The sequence below is a fragment of the Scyliorhinus canicula genome, chromosome 12 (assembly GCF_902713615.1).
Source record: "Scyliorhinus canicula chromosome 12, sScyCan1.1, whole genome shotgun sequence".
Taxonomy (NCBI): Eukaryota; Metazoa; Chordata; class Chondrichthyes; order Carcharhiniformes; family Scyliorhinidae; genus Scyliorhinus; species Scyliorhinus canicula.
This window is the reverse complement of record NC_052157.1, coordinates 47,835,740-47,860,503: the sequence shown is the minus strand read 5'-3', so window position 1 is coordinate 47,860,503 and position 24,764 is coordinate 47,835,740. Positions and strand designations below refer to the sequence as shown.

At 43.0% G+C, this 24,764-nt stretch overlaps 1 protein-coding gene across 1 annotated transcript in view; it reads left to right on the top strand.

Moving 5' to 3' along the window:
- abhd17c (abhydrolase domain containing 17C, depalmitoylase) overlaps positions 1 to 24,764 on the top strand; it is a 75,150-nt gene that overhangs the window by 1,202 nt on the left and 49,184 nt on the right. The gene's annotated exons all lie outside the window — the stretch shown is intronic.

The window sequence follows — 24,764 nt, the reverse complement described above, 5'->3', positions numbered from 1 at the left end:
TGGGTGAGACTCATGTTTGTCCTGCTAGAACGTAAAAGCCTTATTTCAAGGAGCATAATGAGTTCTGCTCGGCATTCTTCCCTTAAACACCACCAAAAGCAGAGTATCTGGTTATTCATTTTGCTTATTGTTGTAGGACCTTGCTGCATCCAAACTGGTTGCTGTGTTTGGCAACTTCATTTCGGCCCATACCATAACAAATCATTGATTATAAAGTGCTCTAGATGTTCTGAGGATACAGGTGTATGATTGCAGTTTGCAATAAAAGTGACCTTGTGATCGATACACATACACACACTTGTACAAATTAGGAGCATTTGATAAGATCTGATTGTGGCATCAACTCTTTTCCCATCTACCCTCTATATCTGTAGAATCCTGATTGACAAGGGAGCCAATCTAACTCAGCCTTTAAAATAATCACCCTTGCTTCCCACCCTTTGAGAACAAAATTTTCCTCAACCCTGTAATAAATGGGACCCTGTATTTGTAAACTTGTCCCTGAGTTATTGTCTCTCCCACATGGGGTAACATCCTTTAAGCATCCTCCCTGGCAATTATCCTCAGGCTCTTGTATGTTTAAATAACATCACTTCTCATTCCTCTAAACTCTAATGGATACAACTTTTCTTCATTTGATAACCCCTTCACTTCAGGAATCAGTCAAGGGAACCTGCTCTGAGATTTGACAAAGGGTCATCTGGGCTCGAAATGTTAGTTATTTTCTCTCCCTTCAGATGCTGCCAGAACTGCTGAGATTTTCCAGCATTTTCTCTTTGGAACCTTCTCTGAATTGCTCCTAATGCTTTCCCAAGTAAGCAAACCAAAACTTACAGGGCAGTCCAGGTGTCATCTCATCAATGCCCTGTACAATTGTAGCAAACTCCCCTACTTTCATATTCCATTCCCCTTGTAATCAACAACAACATTCCATTTGCCATCACCATTTGAGTTCTGTTGGGATTTGTTCTACATGGTTGGATTTCTTGTGTTCTGTCTAGTTCCCCACTATCTTCTGCCTGGGTACATTCTGATGAAACAGCATGATATCCTGTGGAAAGCGTTGGGGATTCTTCTAAGCACCCCTGGAATTCTTCTAAGCACCCCTGGAATGATGCGCAGGACAGTGGTGGAGCCATAATTACGATCACTTTGCAGATGTTATGGATACTTGTCCATTCATAACAATAATCTTTCTTGGTGTCACAAGTAGTCTTTCATTCACACTGCAGTGAAGTTATTATGAAAATCTCCTGGTCGCCGCACTACGGCGCCTGCTCAGGTACACTGAGGGAGAATTCAGAATGTCCAATTAACCTAACAAACACATCTTTCAGGACTTGTGGAAGGAAACCGGAGCGACACAGGAAACCCACGCAGACACAGGGACAATGTGCAGGCTCCGTACAGAAAGTGATCCAAGCCGCAAATTGAACCCGGATCCCCGGTACAGTGAGGTAGCAGTACTGGCAACTGTGCCACCATGCCGCTCATGTGCTGTGGCAGAACAAGTTTTTTCTTGCATAGAATTATTGAATCTTGCAGCATGGCATGAAGTTATTCAATCCATCATGTTTCAGTGGCCAAGTAGCCATCCAACCTAAATTCACTTTCCAGCTCATGATCTGCAGCGTTGTTAGCACTTCGTGACCACTTATTCACTATCCTGCCACCTTCAGGGATCTGTGGACATGCACTCCCAAGGTCCCTCTGTTTCTGTGCACTTCTCGGTATCCTACCATTTATTGTGTAATAAATTGCCTTGTTAATTTTCCCCAGAGGCATTCCCTCACACTTCCCCAGACTGAACTCCATTTGCCAGTCCATTGATATTGTCCTGCAGCCTATTTCTTCACTATTAACCACGTGGCCAATTTTTGTATCAACTGCAAAAGTCTTAATCGCACCCCTTGTACCATAAAAGAGCAAGGGACCGAGTTTTGAGCCTTGTAGAATCCCATTGAAAACACCCATCGACCATTTCTCTTTGCTTCCTGCTTCTCTGTCAAGTTTGGGTGCAGCTTACAACTTTGTCCTGGATTGCCTGGGCTTTACCTGTATAAGAGTACAACAAATGAATTATCCACATCAACCCTCCTTGTTACCTCCTCAAAATGTTCAGTGATTAATCAGGCATGACACTCGCGTAACAAAGCCCTGTTGACTTTTAATTAATCTGTGATGATTGAAATGAAAATTTATCCCTCAATTTTTCCAATAATTTTCCCACCATGGTGGGTTAGGCTGACAGGCCTGTCATTACTCAAGTATATCCCCTTCTACCTTTTTAAACACTGGTACGTTAACTGTCCTTCAGTCCTCTGGCATCACACTTGTCGCCAGAGAGTATTGGAAATGATAGAGCTGCTTGTTATTCCTTCTCTTGCTTTCCTTAACAGTCTGGGATACGTTTCATCCAGGGTCTGGGGCGTTATACACTTTCAAAAGATATTAAACCTTAATACCTCCTCTCTTAATTGTTAATGTCATCTAATATTTCACATTTCCTCCTCTCTGATTGCAATACCTGTGTTGTCCAGTTCCTTTGTGAAAACAGACATAAAGTATTCATGAGGAACTATTGCAACATCCTCCACACACATTAGTTCTTATGGTTCCTAATAGGCCCTACTTTTTCTTTGATTTTACTTGCCAGTATTTGAACCATCACTATCTCTTCCTTCAATCCCTCCCACTGATCTGACTCTGATTGACTTTCAGGTAAATGTCTCCAGGGTCTACTTTAACATGCATCTAAAGTGCTGAAGTTACACTTCCTAATCCACCACTTATTGGGGTTGAGTCTCAACGTCTACATTGTTCCCCACCTTATCACTCTTTTGAATAAGGTTAGGTAAGATGGTGTCATTTTTTCAGAGATGAAATTGGCCCCATGAGTGATGATGTCTTATCTTTGGGGAGACTGAAATTATAGGCGCCTACAGCAATACTGGGTATCCAAACGTGGTAATGTTACTTTAGTAGAAAATGTCCAACTTGAAAAATCTTATAAATAGATCTGAGATAGAGCTGGAACATTTTCACAGCTCGCATTGTATAAATAGTATACATACATAACTTGTGGATTTGATGTCATGATGTGTTCGTGACATTACACTACCATAGCATATTACTCCAATCACTCAAGTCAACTTACAAACAACTTTTTACATGAACTATTTATATAGGAGTCTAGATTGTCAAATGTTGCAGCACCTAGGCATTGTTCTTAGTCATATTCATATTGTGCAGGGTTTGATTAATTGTACTTAATTTGTACTTCAAACGGAAAATGCAAACTCTTATTTTAAGCTGATTTGTGATTTCATTGGCTGATCTTAACCGATAAGACCAAATATGTTGCAATATTCAAGAGCCTGAAACAGAGGAAATGCACTCTCTTGTGCAGATTACTAAAGTTTTGAAGGCTCCATAGAGGGGGAGACATTTAATTGTTCATTTTAAAGCTGGGAACAGAGTTCTCAAACACTTTGCCTGCAAAGCTAGAAGGAGAGCAACCTTCTAGCTTTGAAGACCTCCAATAGTCTTTCACTTTCAACTGGGGGAGCATTAACCTTTACAATTGCTGGAATGAGCCGTCATGTTTCTGTGGTAAAGGCTTGCCAGAGGGCCAACCTCCCCTTTGAGATTTGTGATATGGTCCCGTAGCATCAGAAATTAATTCTCTCCTTTCTAAGACCAGCACCACGCCTTGCCTTCAGTTTGCTGCCTGCCAGAAGCAGATTGAAAATAGAAGTGCAAGGACTGAGGGAAAGGTTGAGCAGAGGCAATGATCTGTGGAGAATGCGCATATGAAGTGTGACAAAGATATTATCAGAGATGTGCTACAGCTTCTTTCAATACGCTTTCTCCAGACACTACTGTGGAACAGAATAGACTTCTGCAGCTCCAATATCTGTACTGTGCAGGAGCTAATATTAAATTCAAAAATACTTTATGCTGCATTTCAATTGCAAAGTTAAGTTTGCCACTTTGGAAATTCCAAAATCAAGCAAACAGTATATTGTAGTTGCTTGGAAGACGATGATTTATTCATATGTAAGTTATTTCATCATCACTAAAACCTTGTCTCAATTGGCAAATTTGTTTGGTAAACCTCACAAGATCTTTAACTGGAGAGAAATAAAATGATGTTTACTGCTGCAAACCACATTTCATGAGACTTTGTGGCATCACAATAATTGAAGTCCAGGAATTTTATTAATCTGTATAAAAAGAAAATCTTAACTCCAGGTAAATCATGCCTTGTGAAACTTAGTTGAGGTCCGACATTGTGTAGATAGACTTCCTTGGTAAAGTCAGTTCTTAAGGTTTTTGCACGTTCAGTGATTATGTCAATATTAGGTAATAAAGCTATGCTCTCCTGGTATCATTCATTTCTGGTTTAGATTTTACAGCTTTAGACCTCATTCCATGCCTTGGGCATATAATTTATGGAGGCCCAGTGGTACAGCTCTTAAGGGTGTGTTGCATTGTTGCTGATACTGTTTTTCAGTGAGATCAAATGGATGTTTTGTCTTCCTATTCAATTGGGTGATCAGGATTCTCTGGCACCATTTGGAAAGAGCAAGAAATTCTTGCTAAAGTAACATCACCACAAAAGAAACCTGGTTATTTATCTCATTTATAGTTTGGTGGTCTAGCTGTGAGCAAGTTGGTTGCTGACCTAACAACTGTGATTGCACTTAGATGTAATTTATTAGCTTCAAAGTACTCTTGAGACATCCAGAGAATATCTCACCAGGGCCACTGATAAGAGCAAGTGCTTTCGGGTATGGGGTAGCAGCAAGGCAGTGCAGGCCAGAATTGCTCTAGCCAAACTCAGCAGGTATGCGTTTTTGCTCTCCGGTTGTTTTCTTTCATTTCTCTTTTGAGTGAGACTGATTTAGTACTGATTAATGTCAGTAGGCTAAATTTGATCTAATCTGTGTTTGGGGACTTGCCCAAACTGTCTTCACTTGGGTACTTAAATATGTTGCATTCCGTTTATCCTATTTGTCAGGATTACATTCAAATCAAGGTCTCTGATGAAAGGACCTTGCTCTGACCTGCTGCACCCCATAATTTTCTCCTTCATGATAAAAGGTGGAAACATTTGTCAGGGTAGCCTGTTTAATGTTACTTTGAATGCCAGCAATCTGACAATGCACCCCTCCTGCCCAAAATATGTCACCGTTTGAAGATCAGACTACTGGAGGTAGGAGCTAAATTTGTATTAATTAGCAACTCTAACAAGGAGGTGAATCATTTTTTATTGAAGAAGATTAAGATATTCTAATAGCATGTTTTTTTTTTCTTGGGCATTTAGAGAAAGGAACATTGTATTTTTTTACAGCCAGGTATTTCAGATGGAAGGGGAAGGAAGGTGTCCATGAGAGTGGAAGTGATGGCCAGTTGAGACTTGATGCTGAACAGGATGTTAGTGACATGTGTTGACGTAGGCAATACTTGAGAGGATGCTTAGGTAGTGTTTGCGATGAAGTGGATATAGAGTTGTTTATGATGAAGAGGATATAGGGTTGTAGATTCAGCTTGGGACCGAACAAGGGGCCAAGTTTATGAACAGCCTGTTTCAACCTGCAGTCACGGCAAGCATAGCTTGTGGAGATCCCAAGAATAATAGCTTTTGTTTCTGAACAGATGAAGGAAGTTGAGATTCATCCAAATTGGATATCAGACCAGAAATCTGATGATGTAGATCAAGTGAAGGAGCCGAGCGGCCTGGTGCTTACCCAATGTCTGTGAATGATGTCGCTGTGTCTTTAAATGAGGAACAGTAACAGGACATCTTCAACCTCTTCCTACTCCATTCCGAGGTTCCCACCTACTTCAAGGAGATTGCCATCATACAGGTGCCAAAGAAGAACCAGGCAACATGCCTCAAAGACTACCAACTGGCCTTGGCATTTATCATTATGAGGTGCTTTGAGAGGTTGGCCATTAGACACATCAACTCCACACTCCCAGAATGACTTGATCCACTGCAACTCGTCCACAGCAGACACCATCTCCCTGGCCCTACAGTCATCCCTGGAGTATCTCGACAACAAGGACTTCTACGTCAGACTCCTATTCATTGACTACAGTTCCGCTTTCAACACCATAATCCCAGCCAAGCTCATATCAAAACTCCAAAACCTGGGACATGGCACCTCCCTCTGCAACTGGATCCTCAACTTACTGACCCACAGACCACAATCAGTCAGAGTAAACAACAACACCTCCTCCACGATAATCCTCAATACCGGGGCCCAGAAAGGCTACGTACTTAGCCCCTACTATACTCCCTATACACATTGCAAAATTTGGCCTCAACTCCATCTACATGTTTGCTGATGACATGGCAATAGTGGGTCAGATCTCTACCAACTATGAGTCAGAGTACAGGAAGGAGTTAGACAATCTCGTGCCGTGGTAACGACAGTAATCTCTCCCTCAGCGTTAGTAAATCTAAGGAGCTGGTGATTGACTTTAGAAAGCAAAGTATTGTACACGCCCGTCTGCATCAAGGGTGCTGAGGTGGTGATGGTTGACAGCTTCAACGTCCGAGGTGTGCACATCACCAATGATCTGTCCTGGTCCAACCACGCCGAAACTACCACCAAGAAAACACAACAGTGCCTATACTTCCTCAGGAAACTAATGAAATTCAGCATATCCACATTGACATTTACCAATTTTTACAGATGCACCATAGAAAGCATTCTATCTGGCTGTATCACAGGCTGGTATGGCAACTGCGAGGCCCAAGACCATAAGAAACTAGAGAGTGGTGAACATCAGCCCAGTCCATCACGCGAACCCACCTACCATCCATTGACTCTGTCTCCACCTCCTGCTGCCTTGGGAAAGCGGGCAGCAAAATCAAAGACCCCTCCCACCTGGGTTATTCTCTCTTCCAACTTCTTCTATCGGGCAGGAGATACAAAAGTCTGAGAACACACACTAGCAGGTTTAAAAACACCTTCTTCTCCACAGTTACCAGACTCTTGAATGACCCTCTTATGGACTGAACTGATCTCTCCATGCACCTTCTCTACTGAGTCGTACTACAGTCCTGTTTGCTCACCCAATGCCTGCATATGTATTTACATTGTGTATTTATACATGTCCTATGTTTGTTCATGTATGGAATGATCTGTCTGGACTGTACACAGAACAATACTTTTCACTGCACCTTGGTACACATGACTGTAAATCAAATCTAATCCAATAAAGATCCAGGGTGGATACTTAAGATCTCCAGCAGTGATGGTGTGAGGACATGCAGAGATAAGATTTTTCTCGATGCTTTGATTACAATCCGATAGGCAAGTGCTGAACCAAATAAGGACAGTTCCATGGACCTGGTCGCCATGTGAGAGGTGGTAAGTGAGGACGGGGCTGCACTGTGTCAAACTGCTGAGAGGTCAAAAAGGAATGATTCACCCGAGTTAAAGAATATTAATAATCATGATTCCATTCTTATCTATCCAGCTCCAGCTAGAAAATCGACTGCAATGGCTTCTCTTACCAACACTTTAAAGTTAACTTGGGTGTCCCAAATGGATTTATCCTTGGCTTCTTCCTATTTCCTATTTGCATGCTGTCCCTCAACAATATCATCCAAAAACACAGCAACAAATTCTTCATACACTTGATGAAACCAGCTCTACCTCAACACCAGAACTCCTCTGCTGTCCTTAAATTGTCCAACTGCTTATCTGGTATCCAGTACTGAATGAGAAAACAAATCCTGAGCTAACAGTTACGAAGACAATACCATTGCCTTCAGTCCTGACGTCAAACTCTGTTTTCTAGTCAGTGAATCCATCCATCTCCCTGGTAACTTTCTGCTTGAAATTGTCTGCTCTCAATCGTGGTGTGATATTTGATCTTTTGACCATCATCGTGAAGACCATCCATTTCCACCTCCATAACAGTGCCTGATTCGATTCCTGCCTCTGTTTATCTGCTGCTGAGATCCTCATCCATGCTTTGCCTCCAAATTTAATTATTCTGATGCACTCCTGACTGGTTGCCTATGTTCTACCTTTCTTAAACCCGAAGCTCAGTTGCTCGTATCGGAATTTGTACCAAGACTCATCTGCCCTTGTTCTCAGTGACCCACATTGGCTCTCAGTTAAACAATGCCTTGATGTAAAATGGCTCAACCTTGCTTTTAATTTCTCCATGACCTCAGTCTGTAATCTCCTCCAGCCCCACAACCCTCCCAAGAGATGGTTGAGTAGTGCTGCTGTCTCTGGGCTGGTAATCAAATGCGCTGGGGGCACTGGTCCAAATACCACCATGGCAAATACCACCATGGCAGGGGCTGTTTAGCACAGAGCTAAATCGCTGGCTTTGAAAGCAGACCAAGCAGGCCAGCAGCACAGTTCGATTCCCGTAACAACCTCCCCAAACAGGCGCCGGAATGTGGCGACTAGGGGCTTTTCACAGTAACTTCATTGAAGCCTACTCGTGACAATAAGTGATTTTCATTTTCAACTGGTGGAATTTAAATTCAATTAATAATCTGGAATTGAAAATTAGTCTCCGTAATGGTGACCATGAATCCCATTTATAAAAACCCATCTGGTTAACTAATGTCCTTTCGGGAAGGAAATCTGCCATCCTTACCTGGTTTGGCATCAATGTGACTCCAGACCCACAGTAATGTGGTTGACTTTTAAATGATCTAGCAAGCCACTCCATTCAAGGGCAATTAGGGATGGCCATCAAATGCTGGCCTTGCCAATGATGCCTATATCCCGTGAAAGAGTAAAAATAAAACAATTTGCGCGCTCCCAATTCTGGCCTCTTGAGAACCCTCAACTTTAATTGCTTCACTATTGCTGGTCGTGCCTTCAACTGCCACGGTAGAGTTACCCTCCTAAATCTCATCATCTTTCTATCTCACTTTCCACATTTTAAGATGTTCTTTGATCGATTGTTCCAAAATGACTGGATATCAAAATTTGTTTGATATTCTTTGGTGAGTTGCTATTAAAGGCACTATATAAATGCAGCTTGATGTTATTTTTGATTTGGGTAGTGTGTGGTTTGTTGCAAACTAAAATTAAACTTGCATCTTGAAAGTTTTCTTAAAAAGGAAACTGCAGTGTTAAACCTATCACTTTAGGGAAGAGTGCAATATTGTTGGTTTCCTTGTGGCACTCTTGTCACAAGGTGGATTAGAATAGCAGTTACACGGTCCATTTTTACAGGTTAATCGGGTTTTTACAGGATGTAACCGGTTTTACAGGATGTATTTTTACACCAGATATTTTTCTTGTATTTAGCAGATCTTTCTTCCCTGCAAACTAACGTGCCATTCCCTGCCTAATGTCTAGGTATATGTAGCCAGACATACTGACTGAATAGAAAGCCGTGTGCACTGGTATATTGGGACAGGTCATAAGCTGCCATGTGATTGTCAGTAAGTGGAAAACGTACACTCCTTTGGACCTCAGCTCCTGGTAGGATACAGTAAATGGACAGTATTTGGTACTAACAGCATGTTTTATTGTAATTACTTGTGAAACCCTAAACTGCGTCTTTGTTACCTCTAGACTTGGTTTTTCTGTTGCTTGCCTGGGCAGCATCCCGTCTTTCCACCTTCAATAAACTTCAACTTATCCAAACCTCTACTGCCCGGACCCTCATTGCACCAAATCATATTCAACCATTCTCCAGTACTTGCAAACTCAGATTGGCTTCCAATTTTTAAAATTCTCATCCTTCTATTGAAGTCTCTGCATGATCTCACTCCTCCCAATCTGTGGAGCCCCCTCCAACCTCCCAGAGCTCTTCATTCTTCCAATTCTCAGTTTTGGAGTTGTGCCTTCAGCCACCTAGGCCTTATGTTTTTGATTTCCCTTCCTAAATCAGCCCATCTCTCTCTCCCTTTAAGCCAACCTTTAGAACCTGCCTCTTTGATTTTGCTGCCCTGTTACTCATTTTGTTGTGTCTGATTTTGGTCCCATAAAGTGCCTTGGGATGTTTTACCAAATTAAAGATGCAATATAAATGCAAGTTAAGTTAATTACTTCATTTTTTAAATAGATGCTTCTTGTCCATTAACCCAATCTAAAATTGATTCTTGATGCACGGTTCTTTTACTTTCTACGTGTTGTACAGTACAGTGAAGTTACGTACTTACTTTCATAATGATTATACGTGAATTGCACCCTTACTGTCCCTAGTATGTTGTTTTGAATTCTTTCAGATGTATTCCTGACCAAATTATGTCATGTGTGGATTGTGTTCAAATATTCATGGGATTCAAAATGGCATTTTTCCACATTTTGCCGTCACAAGCTGTTTCAATTGAGTGTTTTGACCTACTGTTCTGTTACATTGTTCTGTTACAAACAGGCCTACTGTAAAAGAGGCCCTCCTCCAAACATCTTTCTTCAGCCACAGCAATAATCCAGTTCAATTAATTTGCTGAAAATTAGCACAGCAAGCTGGTAAGCATCTGCATATCTGTGCCTCCAGTGTGTGAGACTGCAATATATATGCTTTGTAGCTTGCAGAAATTTCTGGCAACCAATTACTAACTCAGTGCATGCTGTGACTATCAAGAATGAGCATAATTCATCAGACAGAAGCATTTTTATCTTGCTGGTGGGGGAAAAAGAAAAAAGTTTCTTAGAAATTCTCTGTTCACAAATGTTAGAATGTCTCTTTAGCTTTGCTCCGGGCCCAATGGGGAAAAGTCTGGATGTGTGGGGAGTGGTTGGAAGGGAAAGAGTCAGGCGTAGAGGACCATTAGATACAGAGAGGCATGAAAGCACCTAGGGAGGCAGCAGCAGGTGTGCTGGTGGTCACCATTTCAGAAATGTGCCTGTGAACATTGCATATGTAACCTGCTTTACATATTTACTAGGTGGTGAAACAGTTGAATTAGTCAGATATAGTGCTAGTTGAAATGAATCTTGAAGCTGTTCCCTTTTATCTGATAGATTCACTGAACCTGATAGAGAAAAAGAATAATTTGAAAACAGGTAAACCCAAGCTGAACCAATCAGGAAGTTTAAATAGTTAATTACACAAAATGCTGTGATTTCAACTTCCAATAGAGCCAGCAATGCCCCTCAGGAATGGTCTTGATTTCCTTCTCATCATTCTATTATTTTGTGTTTCTCCCCCACTTACAGTTTCCTCTTCCCCTCCCTCATGTGTCCCACTGAAGGTGTGACCATGTAATGAACCCAGATCAGGAGGGAAAGGGCCCTGGGATCTCCCTGTAATATTTACTTAGCAGTTGCATCTCATTAGGGTTGCAGGTGTGATTGCAATGCAAGTTGGACCTAATGGTGTCTGTGTGCAGGCCTCTGAACATGAGAGTCATAGGATGTAGAGAACATGCAAAAATGTAGCAGCACCTAGAGGAGATTGAAAACAGCACATTGAAAAATTAGTTCTAGCTTGGAATTTGGAGCTGCTGAGGTGATGCGGGGCAAGTGGAAGTAATTGGTGAGTATGGTTGAGTAAGTATTTACTACTTTTATCGCTTATACTTTGTAGGATCTTTATTTTGTGGTTTATAGGTTGTAAAGGCTACGCTCTGTCAAAGCAAGGGCAAGGGAAGAAGACCCAGGAAGTAATTGATATTTAAATTTAAGGATCTTCCAAAAGGTTTGATTTAAGAGTTAAGTCATGGCAAGGAGAGCTCAAAGCCATGGTGTGCTTCCCCTGCACTATGTGGGAAGTGGGGAATATTTCCCGTGCCTAGGAGTCAGCCTGTGTACAGGAAGTGTCTCCAGCTGTAGATCCTGAAAGCCCATGTTTCGGAACCGGAGTGATATCTAGTATACTGTGGAGCATCCGTGAGGTGGAGAATATCGTGGATAATACATGTAGAGAGGTGGTCACATTCCAGGCTAAGACTCCACGGGGTAGGAGGGGAATGGGTGATTACCATGCAGAGCAAGAGGGCTAGATAGGCAGTGCATGAATCTCTATGGTCATTCCCCTATAAAAGAAATGCCACTTTGGAAATTTTGGGGGGTGAGGTTGGGATGGTGGCCTCTCGGGGGAAAAGCAGCAGCAGCCAAATTTGTTGCACCTTATTGGCTCTTCTACACGGAGAGAAATAAAAAGTGTGGGATTGCAATAGTATTATGAGATTCGATTAAAAGGGAAATAGATAGCCACTTCTGTAGCTGCAAATGAGACTACAGGATGGTATATTACCTCCCTGGTGCTGGGGTCAAGGATGTCTCAGCATGACTGCAAAGCATTCTGGAAGGGATAGGTGAACAACCAATGGTCGTGGTACACATTGGTATAAACGACATAAGTTGTGCCTTAATGCAGGGAGCGTTCACAATAAAGTGGATGAATTAATCACACAAATAAATGTAAATGGATATGATAAAGCAGGGATTGCGTAGAAATGGCTGCAGGGTGACCAGAGATAGGAACTGAGTACCCAGGGGTATTTAGGATAGACAGACAAACAGAAAAGGCGGGGGAGTTGCACTGCTGGTTAAAGATTAAATTAACGCAACAGTGAGGAAGGATATTCGCTCTGACAATGTGGAATCTGTATGGGCAGAGCTGAGAAACATGAAAGGACAAAAACACCAGTGGGGGTTGTATGTAGACCTCCCAAACTGTAGTGGTGATGTTAGCAATGGCAATAAACAGGAAATTAGAGGTGCATGGGATAAAGGAATATCTGTAATTATGGGTGACTTTAATCTGCGTGTACATTGGGCAAATCAAATTAGTAACAATACAATAGAGGAGGAATTCCTGGAGTGTGTACAGGATGGTTTTCTGGACTAATAAGGTGAGATTTATTTTGTATTTCAAACTCAAATTTAACCATCTACCGTGATGAGATTCAAAACTGGAACCCCAGAGCATTGCTCTATGTTTGTGGTTCAGGACTTCAGTGACCCATACCTCTCGGCCACAGGAAGAACCCTAAACAAATGCTGATAGTGGCATTAATTAAATGGATAAAGACACTGGAATCAACTAGAGGACAGGCCAACCTAGACTGGGTATTGTGTAAAGAGAAAGGAATAATTGGCAATCTAGATGTGCGAGGCCCCTTGGGGATCAGCAGCCATAATATGATAGAATATTTCATCAAAGTGGAGAGTGACTGAGTTAATTCTGAGACACGAGTCCTGAATCTAAATAAGAGAAACTACAATGGTATGAGGAGCAAGTTGGTTATGATGGATGTGGAACATTACTTAAAGGAATGACGATAAATTGGCAATGGAAAAAATTCAGAGTGCATGGGTGAACTGAAACAATTATTCATTCCTGTCTGGGACAAAAATAGACCTGGCAAGATAGCCAAACAATAGCTTGTATGGGAAATTTGAGATCGTATTAGATCCAAGCAAATCCATACAAATCGGCCAGAATAAACAGCAGACCTGAGGATTGGATGCAATTTAGAATTCTGTAAAGGAGGACAAAGGGATTGACTAAGAAAGGGAACATAGAGCACGAGAGTAAGCTTGCAGGGAACATAAAAATGACTGTAAAAACCTCGATAGGTATGTGAGAAGAAGAAAAATTGGTGAAGGCATATGTAAGTCCCTTACAGTCAGAAACAGGAGAATTTATAATGGGGTAACAGGAAATGGCTGACCAACTAAACACATACTTTGGTTTTGTCTTCACAAAGGAGGACTCGAGGTTTAGTGAGAGGGAGGAACTGAAGGAAATCAGTATTAGTAGGTAAATGGGGAAATTGATGGGATTGAAGGCCAATAAATCCCCAGGACCTGATAACCTACATCCCAGAGTACTTAAGGAAGTGACTTTAGAAATAGTGAATGCATTGGTGGTCATCTGCCAAGATCCTATAGACTCTGAAGCTGCTCCTGCAAATTGGAGGGTAGCTAATATAACCCCACTAATTAAAATGGGAGATAGAGTGAAAGCAGGGAATTATAGACCAGTCAGCCTGATGTCGGTCGTGGGGAAAATGCTAGAATCTATTCTAAAAGATTTAATAGCAGAGCACTTGGAAGACAGTGGCAGGATCGGACAGCACAGATTTACATATCAACTGGAATACTTCAAGGAATTTACGAGGGGGTCAAAGAGTTTACAAAGGGTAGCTAGTGAATGTGGCTTATTTGGCTTTCAGAAGGCCTTTCACAAGGTCCCACATAAGAGAGATTAGCGTGTAAAATTAAATCGCCAGGGTTTGGGGGTAGTGTAATGGGTTGGTTAGAAAACTGGATGGTAGATAGAAAACAGAGAGTAGGAATAAACGGGTCTTTTTCCAAGTGGCAGACAGTAACTAGTGGAGTACCATAGGGATCAATGTTTTGGACCCCAGCTATTCACAATGTATATTAATGATTAAGATGAGGGAACTAAAGGTAATATCTCCATATTTGCAGAAGACACAAAACTGGGTGGGATGGTGAGCTGTGAGGAGGATGCAGAGATACTTCAGTGAGATTTGGACAAGTTGAGTGAGTGGGCCAATGAATGGCAGATGCAGTATGATATAAATTTCAGGCTATCCAATTGGTAGCAAAAACAGGAGGACAGATTATTATCTGAATGGCTATAGATTGAGGGAGGGAAATGTGCAATGAGATCTGGGTGTCCTTGTACACCAATCACTGAAAATAACCATGCAGGCGATGAAGAAGGAAAATGGTATGTTGGCCTTTATAGTGAGAGGATTTGAGTACATGAGCAGGTATGTCTTGCTGAAGTTATACAGGGCGTTGGTGAGACCACATATCCAGGTCAACGTAGCCTGCTTGATTGGTCCTCCCACAAACATTCAAACCCGCCACACAACCTTGTGTACCATCTACAAGATGCACTGCAGTAACCCACCAAGGTTCCATCGACAGCACCTTCCAAACCCACGACCACTACCATCTAGAAGGACAAGAGCAGCAGATACCTGGGAACCCCACCACCTATAGGTTCCCCTCCAAGTCACTCACCACTCTGACTTGGAAATATATCGCCGTTCCTTCACTGTCGCTGGGACAAAATCCTAGAACTCTCCTTAACAGCACAGTGGGTGTACCTACACCTGAAGGATTGCAGCGGTTTGAGAAGGCAACTCTCCACCAGCTTCTGTTGGGCAACCAGGGATGGGCAATAAATTCGGGCCGAATCAGCGACGCCCACATCCCATAAATGAATTTTTTTTAAATCACCTGGAATATTGAGTTCAGTTTTGGTCTTCCTATCTGAGGACGATGCTCTTGCTATAGAGGGAATGCAGCAAAGGTTTACCAGACAGACCCCTGGGGTGGCAGAACTGACGCATTAGGAGAGATTTAGTCGGTTAGGATTATATTTGATGGGGTTTAGTAAAATGAGGGGGGGGGTGTCATAGAAACTATGGAGTTCTGACAGGGTAGATGCAGGAAAGATGTTCCCAATGCGGGGGAGTCCAGAATTAGTGGTCACAGTCTGAGGATACTGGGTAGACTACTTAGGACTGAGATGAGGAGAATTGTCTTCACCAGAGTGTTCGGCCTGTGGAATTTGCGACCTACAATGTATGTTTTCTAGAAGGTGTTGGATATAGCTCTTGAGGCTAAAGGGATAAAAAGATATGGGGTGGTGGTTGGGGGGGCAGGGAAGCTGGTAAAGGTTACTGAGTTGGATAATCAACCATGATAATGAATGGTGGAGCAGGCTCGAGGGGCTGAATGGCCTACTCCTGTTATTTTCTGTTTCTATGTAGAATGCTTTGAAGCTTGTATATTGTAGTCTTTCGCAAGTTATATTGGAGAATTGATTTATTTTAGAAATTTACTTTGTGCTGTGTATTATGAAGTGTCTTCACTTAGAAACAGATATGAATTCATCAGTTCAATTTTTGTGTGAAAATTTGCTGTTGTGTTTCCTGACATTGCAACATCATTGGCTATAAACCAGTGCAGGTCATCCTAACGTTGTGATGTTGACCTATAAGTGCAAGTTCTTCCTTTCTAAATAATGTTAAGTGAAAAGTAATTCTTTAGCCCACACGCTGGGTGTCCTCACACATACCGACTGTCCTTATTATCTAGCATTTTTTTCTAAGAGCGATGATTTGTGAAACTACACAAAATGGAGTGAGCTCTGACGACCTCTGATTTTTCACTTCCAAGCACACCTTGTACAGAAATTCAAGAAAGGTCTATTCTTGTGACCACTCTCGTGTGCATCTTTTCATAATATAAATTCAAAATAACATTTCTGATTTCTTTGGAATTGTCCACACATATTTCATTTTTGTTGTCTATCTTGAGAGTTAGTATAATAAATAGTCGCACGGACTTGAATGTTGCTGAAAAGGGAGAGATGCTGTCATTTATTTTTGTCCTGCACTCATCAGGATTAATGTGAGACTCAAAGTTCAAAGCAAACCATAACTTATGCTATATGAGAAACGGGTGCTGTTTGATTGGTAGGTTTACCTCAATCAGTTGAGTTATGCAATGGAGAATGTGCCAAAAAACTATTGTTCAACCATGCTTTTTAATTTTATAAAAAGGTGCAATGCCTGGGCATGTACCTTTTGCTTGCAGAGGACCGATCCCTCCGTATGAATATATGTAGCTTCGAGCAAGCATAAAGGAACCATATTTCAATCGTCTTAAGTTGGTTGTTTGTTTGTTTAATTATTGGTACACTCTGGATAGTTTCGGAAGATATCATCTACTATTAGACATTATGTTCTGAGCTTTATAAGTGGAGAACTTAGTAAGATATCATTGAGAGAAGACCCCTACGATATGATAATCTGTGTGAGACATACCCCTCTCAGGATTCATGGCCAATTCTAACTTAGAAGGTAAGGACTTGCTCTCTTTAATCAGGTCAGAGAGTTTATTGAGTTTCAAAAAGATATACAAAAGTTAATAATAAATAATAATGATAGTCGGTATGTAGTGAGGCTTTGCTCCGACAGTTTCTTCTCCCGTGTTCTCTGGGGAAAATGTCTTCTCTTTCTCTCTTCTATTGTCCTGTGTTCCATTGACCGCTGTCTGTATGTTTTCTAGATGTGCCAACAATATTTCATAGCTACCTCTCTTTTATCACCACTAAAAGACTCTAGCCATGCCATATTAGGCTATAGTTTACCCTGGCTAATATGTTTGGATCAGTTTGACATCATTGGTAGTCCATGGACTCTCTACATCCCAACACGCTTGCAGGTGTTTCCTGTTTTTCCAAAGGTTCTAAGGTTCACATTTCAGTTAATGGTTCAACTTTTTCTGTTCTGCAGTTTCACGTTCATCTTTTCCTCTATTTTCTCCATAATATCTGTTATGTTGTTATTACACAGTACACAAAGGCATAAAATATATTATAGACTGTCGCCCCTGCAGTGATCTGTCTGAGTTATTGCATAGGCCCTCTCCAGCTGCACAACTTTCCCATTTTCGGGGTGTGCTACCCATTTACCACCCATTCAAACATAATAATAATCATAATCATTATTAGTGCCTCAAGCAGCCTTACATTTTTTTTAAAATTTAGAGTACCCAATTATTTTTTTCCAATTAAGGGGCAATTTAGCATGGCCAATCCACCTAGCCTGCACATTTTTGGGTTGTGGGGGCGAAACCCACGCAAACACGGGGAGAATGTGCAAACTCCACACGGACAGTGACCCAGAGCCGGGATCGAACCTGGGACCTCGGCGTCATGAGGCAGCAGGGCTAACCCAAGTAGCCTTACATTAACACTGCAGTGACGTTACTGTGAAAATCCCCTAGTCGCCACACTCCGGGGCCTGTATAGGTATACTGAAGGAGAATTTAGAATGTCCAATTCGCCTAACAAGCATGTCTTTCGGGACTTGTGGGAGGAAACCAGAGCACCCAGCGGAAACCCAGACACAGAAAGGGCGTGCAGACTCCACAGAGACAGTGACCCAAGTCAAAAATCGAACTCGGTTCCCTGGCGCTGTGAAGCAACCGTGCTACCCACTGTGCTACTGTGCTGCTCTTCATTGACATTGACAGTTTTCAGTGAAGCTAACCATCATGCTTTGTAGTCCAATCTCTATATTATATATTTTTTAAAAATGTTGGCGATTGATTATTATAGACAACCCATAAAAATCTGCTGAACCGAATAACTCTGCTTTTTGCAGATGGCCAAAGGGACATGCTGTTTGATATATTCTGTCAGTTGTTGGTATGTACAGCCTGCATACTTGGCACTTTATAAGGACTGAAATTCATATATATAACATTCAATAATGCATTAAGCAGAACGCCTTTTGGGCTTGATGGCAGTATCATATTAATGGAGAAAATACCACTAGTGTTGCTATTGCATAATAGTGGTGTGAAATGGCTAGCTTCACCTGTTGCTCTATTTTTGTGAAGCCCTACCCTTCCAGGGTAATTTGAGGCAAATGGTACACTGGCAGCCGTGGGCTCATTCTTGAGTACGTAATATACAGCAAGTAATGATCTGATCTGTTATCCAGCACAATAGCTTTGATGCACTTTATTTTGGCATCAAATGGCTTGGGTCCGATTTACATGATTGCTGATGAGACCAATTGCAACGCGTATAGCTGTAGGAATCCCAACACATATATTGAGCAATGAAAGTAGACAGTAGTAGAGAACCCATTGGCAGATTTCTCAACTACCATGTTGAAAAAAGGGAGCTCTAATAGGGTGTTGTGTTTCAAAGGTGATTTTGAACGCTGGGTGGGTAGATGAAGGTGTGTTAGGAAATTCTTACAGGCAACTGCAGATTCAAATGTACCTGTATCATATACATATCGGAAATATGCAAGGGATAGGAGGTTATAACTGCAACCTGAAAACAGTTGTGCTGCTTAATGGATAGTATGTGTAAAGCTCGTCCTTTTTTTCTGCATTTGAATCACACTGATCGTTACTGTATAAAATGAGGGTGATGTGAAATCATTTTTAAAATGGAATTTCATCATTTTAAGTGCCGTGAGCCGGCTTTGATTCAAAGCCTGACTCAGATTATTACTGGTTAATACTGTTTTGAAATGCATGACCTTTAGAATTAGTACTTAATATTAAAGTAATATGGTTAAATTAACACAGTTTACCTGAACCACTCTGTGAAGTAGCTTTTACTCACAGGCAGTATTTATGGAATATTCTGTTTTTGGAAAACTACTTTTTCCAAAGCGGAGCATAAGACCATGTCTCTCTCTGTTTCCTCATTTAGTGGAAATGCAAACACTCGCAGCAGTTGTTAATGGCATCTGTTAAACATTAATAAGTCTTCTGAGAGTATAATATACTGTTCTCCGCAACCATTTAGTTTTCTAGCAATCAGTATATTCTGTGTGTCATAGTTGTTGTAAATTGTCATTTTTCAGCCATTGAGCTTGATGTCAGATGACGCTTCTTATATTGTTCAAATTTTAGATTCTGTGAATCTTGCATCCAGGGCTTTTGTCTTTGATGGCTGTTTTGATCCAGATTCAATCGACAGGCAAATCTGACATTCTATGAAAAAGCCATAATAAATATGTTTTATTCATTTTCAGACCACGGTGTAGAAATGTTTAATAAAGCCTGAAAATAATAGATTCTAAATTTAACAGAAAGGAACCTGTTTCTCATACTGTATAAAATAATAATAATAATTATGTCCATGATAGGCATTCAGGTCCAGTCAAAATGGAGACAAAATAAATAAATTAAATCAATACTAGACAAATGGAGATGGGAGCATTGTTATCAGGATATCACATCTACCAGTAAAAGCAGATAAAGTTAACAAATTAACTTGTGTTCCCACCTGTGCTTCATACCTTGAGTCTTCCAAGCGTTCATCTTTGACCTCTTCCTACATGTGGCCTCTTGCAAAATCATCACCAGCCATGAGGTCAACATATGTATGTATGCTGAAAAGTCCCAGCTCTGTAGCTGCTGGCTCTTGACTGTATGTGTAATTGTCAGAGGTCTTGTCCATCATCCATTCTTGGATGAGTTTCAACTTCCTTGAAACATTTAAACATTAAATTGGGACCATCACCGTTGATTCTCAGCACCAGCTCCTTTCATTTGCCATCTATTCTTTTTGCTCTCCTGAAAAACCTTTGATTGACATTGAGTTGAGTTTCTAATAATTGAATCCTGTTCATCATCGACACTACCAATTTCCAAATTCCTTACCTTTTCCTGCGACCTCAATTTATGTTCCACTGAGATCCTTATGGAATTTATAGTACAAGATGTTACTGTTGTGTTAGGTACACTGGTCTAACACTGCTGCAACTGGATGCAGCTTAGATCAAAAAGATACTCCAGACCTTGAAGTTAGTTCAATCAGATTTATTGAACTAATAGCACAGTTAGCACAGTTCTGTGTGAGTTCGACTCAGTGCTAACTTAAGGTGTGGTTACTCTGTCTGACTGAACCAGACTAGCTCTTAGCCGCGTGGTGGGGTGCGAGATTGTAACAACACACTTGACTGACTCTCTAGATGTTCATCAGTGGAAAGAGGCGAAGTGTCAGTGCCTCGTGTCTTTTATAGTCAGATCTCACCCCTGAGTGTCCTGCCTGCTTATTGGTCATGTCCTGTTCTCTGTGTCTATTAGCTGCTTATCTGTGCCTGCCTGCATATCATTATGTGTGTGTCTGTATATCATGACATCTCCCCTTTTTTTAATGTTTGGATGACATATATGAACGATTTACAAGAATAGGCCAATATTAACATATATACATGCAGTGGATGTGAACATATGTACATGTGAAAACAGCTGTCTAATGGGAGAACACAGAACAAAGCAAACAGAACAAATGTTCATAAGACCAGTCTCTGTAGCTTGCATCTGATCCTGGTCGACCGACGGAGAGGTGGTGGTGGGAACGACAGCGCCTTGTTGGGCGGGATTGAAGCCTGACTAGTGGCCTCATGAGTCGAGGTATGAGGAGGTGGCAAAACAACAAAAAGAAACTGAGAAGAATGTAGTTGCAGGTAGGCAATTTTACGCAGTGCCCGTCTGTTTCGTGGCACAACAGAACCATCAGCCAGGCACACAACATACGAGCGGGGGGGCAGCCTGTCGAACAGTGACAGCTGGAGCTGACCAGCCTCCATCAGGGATCTGGACCTGAACAGTGTCTGACAGGGATAACACGGGCAAATCAGTAGTATGAGCATCATAGCCCTGTTTGAAATGAAAAAAATGAAATGAAAATCGCTTATTGTCACGAGTAGGCTTCAATGAAGTTGCTGTGAAAAGCCCCTAGTCGCCACATTCCGGCGCCTGTCCGGGGAGGCTGGTACGGGAATCGAACCGTGCTGCTGGCCTGCTTCGTCTGCTTTAAAAGCCAGCGATTTAACCAAGTGAGCTAAACCAGCCCCTGTTTTTGCCAGCCTGAGTTGCTGCACCTTCTGCAGCACCGGGAGGTGATCCAGGTTGGGCAAGTGTATGGCTGGAAGTGCCGTTCGCCGATCCCTGTTCATCAGGAGTTGAGCCAGTGACATGCCAGTGGACAGTGGGGTTGCCCTGTACACAAGCAGTGCAAAGTGAATGTCATACGCAGAATCCACAGCCTTGCAGATGAGCTGCTTCACTATGTGCACCCCTTTCTCAACTTTTCCGTTTGACTGCGGATAGTGTGGGCTGGAAGTGACATGTTTGAACTGATATGACTGGGCAAACAGAGACCATTCATGGCTGCTGAAGCACGGGCCATTGTCACTCATGACAGTGAGTGGGATACCATGCCTGGAGAACGTCTCCTTACAGGCCTTGATGACGGTCCGAGATGTGAGGTCTGAGAGCTTCACGACTTCTGGGTAATTGGAAAAATAATGAATGATTAACACGTAATCATGACATGAAAGAGGTCGATGCCAACCTTGGACCACGGAGAGGTTTCAATTTCATGCTGCTGAAGTGTCTCCTTACTCTGCGCTGGCTGGAAGCGTTGACAGGTTGCACAGTTAAGGGCCATGTTCGCGATGTCCTGGCTGGTCCCGGGCCAGTAGACAGCCTGCCTGGCTCTGTGTCAGCACTTTTCCATACCCAGGTGGCTCTCATGAATTTGACAGAGCACCAAGCTCTGGAGACTATGGAATTACAATCAGGTCCAGTTTCAGGAGGATACCATCAACCACCGTCAGGTCATCCTTTACATTGAAAAATTGAGGGCACTGCCCTTTTTGCCAGCCATTGACTAGGTGTTGCATAACACGCTGCAAGAGGGGGTCTTTGGCTGTCTCCTCACGGAGACGAATCATCTCATCGGAATCCGGGAAGGTGCTCAAAGTCGTACCTTCTGAGTTTGAGGAGGATGTGCTACAACCAAGGAGTCATGTCATTAAGGTCCTTGTGGATAATGTGGATCAGGGGCTTGTGATCCATCTTGACTGTGAATGTCGGCAGGCCGTAGACATAACCGTGAAACTTGAGAATACCAGTGAGGAAGCCAAGGCATTCCTTCTCTATTGGTGCATACCTTTGTTCGGTGGGCGTCATTGCCCTTGATGCGTAGGCAACTGGTGCCCAGGATGAGGTGTCATCGCATTGCAGCAAGACCCCACCGATGCCATCCTGGCTCGCATCTGTCGAGATTTTTGTTTCCCTATCTGGGTCAAAGAATGCCAATACGGGTGCAGTGGTGAGCTTGGCTTTCAGCTCCAACCACTCTGCCTGAGGGGCCACCTTCCACTCAAAAGCAGTGGACCTCTTCACTAGGTTTCGTAGGGCCGTGGTGCGTGAGGCCATGTTTGGGATGAACCTGCCCAGAAAATTGACCATGCCCAGGAAGCGCAATACCGCCTTCTTGTCTTCCGGGACCTTCATGGCTGCGATGGCCTTGACCTTGTCTGTGTCGGGGCACATGCCCTGCTGAGAGATCTGGTCTCCTAGGAACTTGAGTGTCGACGTGCCAAAGCAACATTTGGCCCTGTTCAGCTTCAGGCCATTGGCGTGGACACGGCGGAATGCCTGCTGGAGACAGGAAATATGCTCCTCAGGGGTTGTGGGTCATATGATGACTTCGTCCACATACACACGAACCCCTTCGATGCCCTCCATCATCCGCTCCATGATGCGATGAAATATCTCCGATGCCGAACGGCATACGGTTATAGCAGTACCTGCCAAACGGTGTGTTGAAGGTGCAGAGCCTTCTGCTTGACTCATCCAGCTGGATTTGCCAGAATCTTTGTGAAAAACCTTGCATGTGCCATCTCACTGGTGAGTTCCTCCCGCTTCGTGATGGGGTAGTGTTCACACATTATATTCCGGTTGGGATCCTTGGGATCAATGCAGGTGCGCAGGTCTCCAAAGGGTTTTTAACCATCACCATCGAGCTGACCCAGTCGGTTGGTTCAGTTACCCTGGAAATGATCCCCTGCAGCTGCAGCTCCTTGAGCTGTTCCTTCTGGCGCTCCTTCAGCAGAGCCGGGACTCGGTGTGGTACATGGACCACTGGCTTGGCATCAGGTCGCAGTAGAATCTTGTACCGATATGGCAAAGTGCCCATCCCGTCAAACACATCTGGATACTGAGCGAGGATGTCGTCAATGCCAGCTTGAAGATCCATGTTGGAGGATGTCGTTGAATAAACTCGCTGCACCAGGTTTAGCTTTTTGCAGGCATGCGCGCCCAGTAGGGATGTCCTGTCCAGCTTGACAATGTCAAACCTTAGCCATGCACGAGTGCTCCAGTTGGAGACGAGTAGGTGGCATTACCGTTATAGTCCAGGAGCTGGCAGGCTGCTGGAAGGACCTTGGGAGGGGGGAGGGGCTTCTTGATGCGTCTGAAGTCTGCCAGTGAGAAGAGGTTGGCACAAGCACCTGTGTCCAGCGTGAACTGGGTGGAGCAGTGGTTGACCTGCATCACTGCATGCCATTCGGCCTCCGAATCCACAGCGAGAATGGACTGAATGCGAGATGAGTTAGGTGTGGCATGTTCACGTGTGGTAATGATGTCCACTCGGTAGGCGAGTTCTAGGCACTCATCCTCTGGATCTGTTGTACTGCCAGGATCAGAATCCTGTAATCATCGTTGCACATTCTGGACGCGCCGTCACCTCTTTCAGGGCATTGGGAGCGCTGGCCTCTGACTGGTGGTGCAGACCTGCACAAGGCTGCATAGTGTCCAGGCTTCCCGCAGTTTAAACATCGCCTGCCTCTTTCAGGGCAGTGTCCCTATAAGTGGGCGTTGCCGCAGTTCAGGCCCATCATGATGTCGGCATCGTGACGCGATGTAAGTCATCGATCATCCACCGTGCAACCGGCAGACGTTTGCACCTGCGCGGTGTGGGTGTCGGCCGCTTCGTTATCCTGTTCGCATCGCTCCGCGAAAAGCCCTCAAAATAGCTGCTGTCTTCAATGCTGACGCGCTGCTTTTGTGGGATGGGCTGCACACACTCTGCCTCGTGGGAGGCAAGTTTCTCATTTTCAGCCGATTTGTATTGGGAATACCGATTATTTTAATTCTTTTTGCTGCTCATGCACTGTACAGGTTTCAATCGCAACTGGCAGGGTCGTATGCTTGATTTTTAAGAGCTGCTCTCTCAGAGGATCAGAGTGAACTCCAAACACGATTTGGTCTCTGATCATAGAGTCAGCAATATCACCAAAGTTGCAGGACAGCGCTAGCAGGTGGAGGTTAGTTAAGGCAGTGAAAGATTCATCTTTACCTTGAAGACGATGTTTGAATATGTAGCGCTCAAGGATTTCATTGGTGTTTACTTCACAGTGACTATTGAACTTCTCCAGGATGGCCTGAAACTTTCTCTTGCCCTGGCCTTCGGTGAAGTTAAACGAGCTGAAGAGT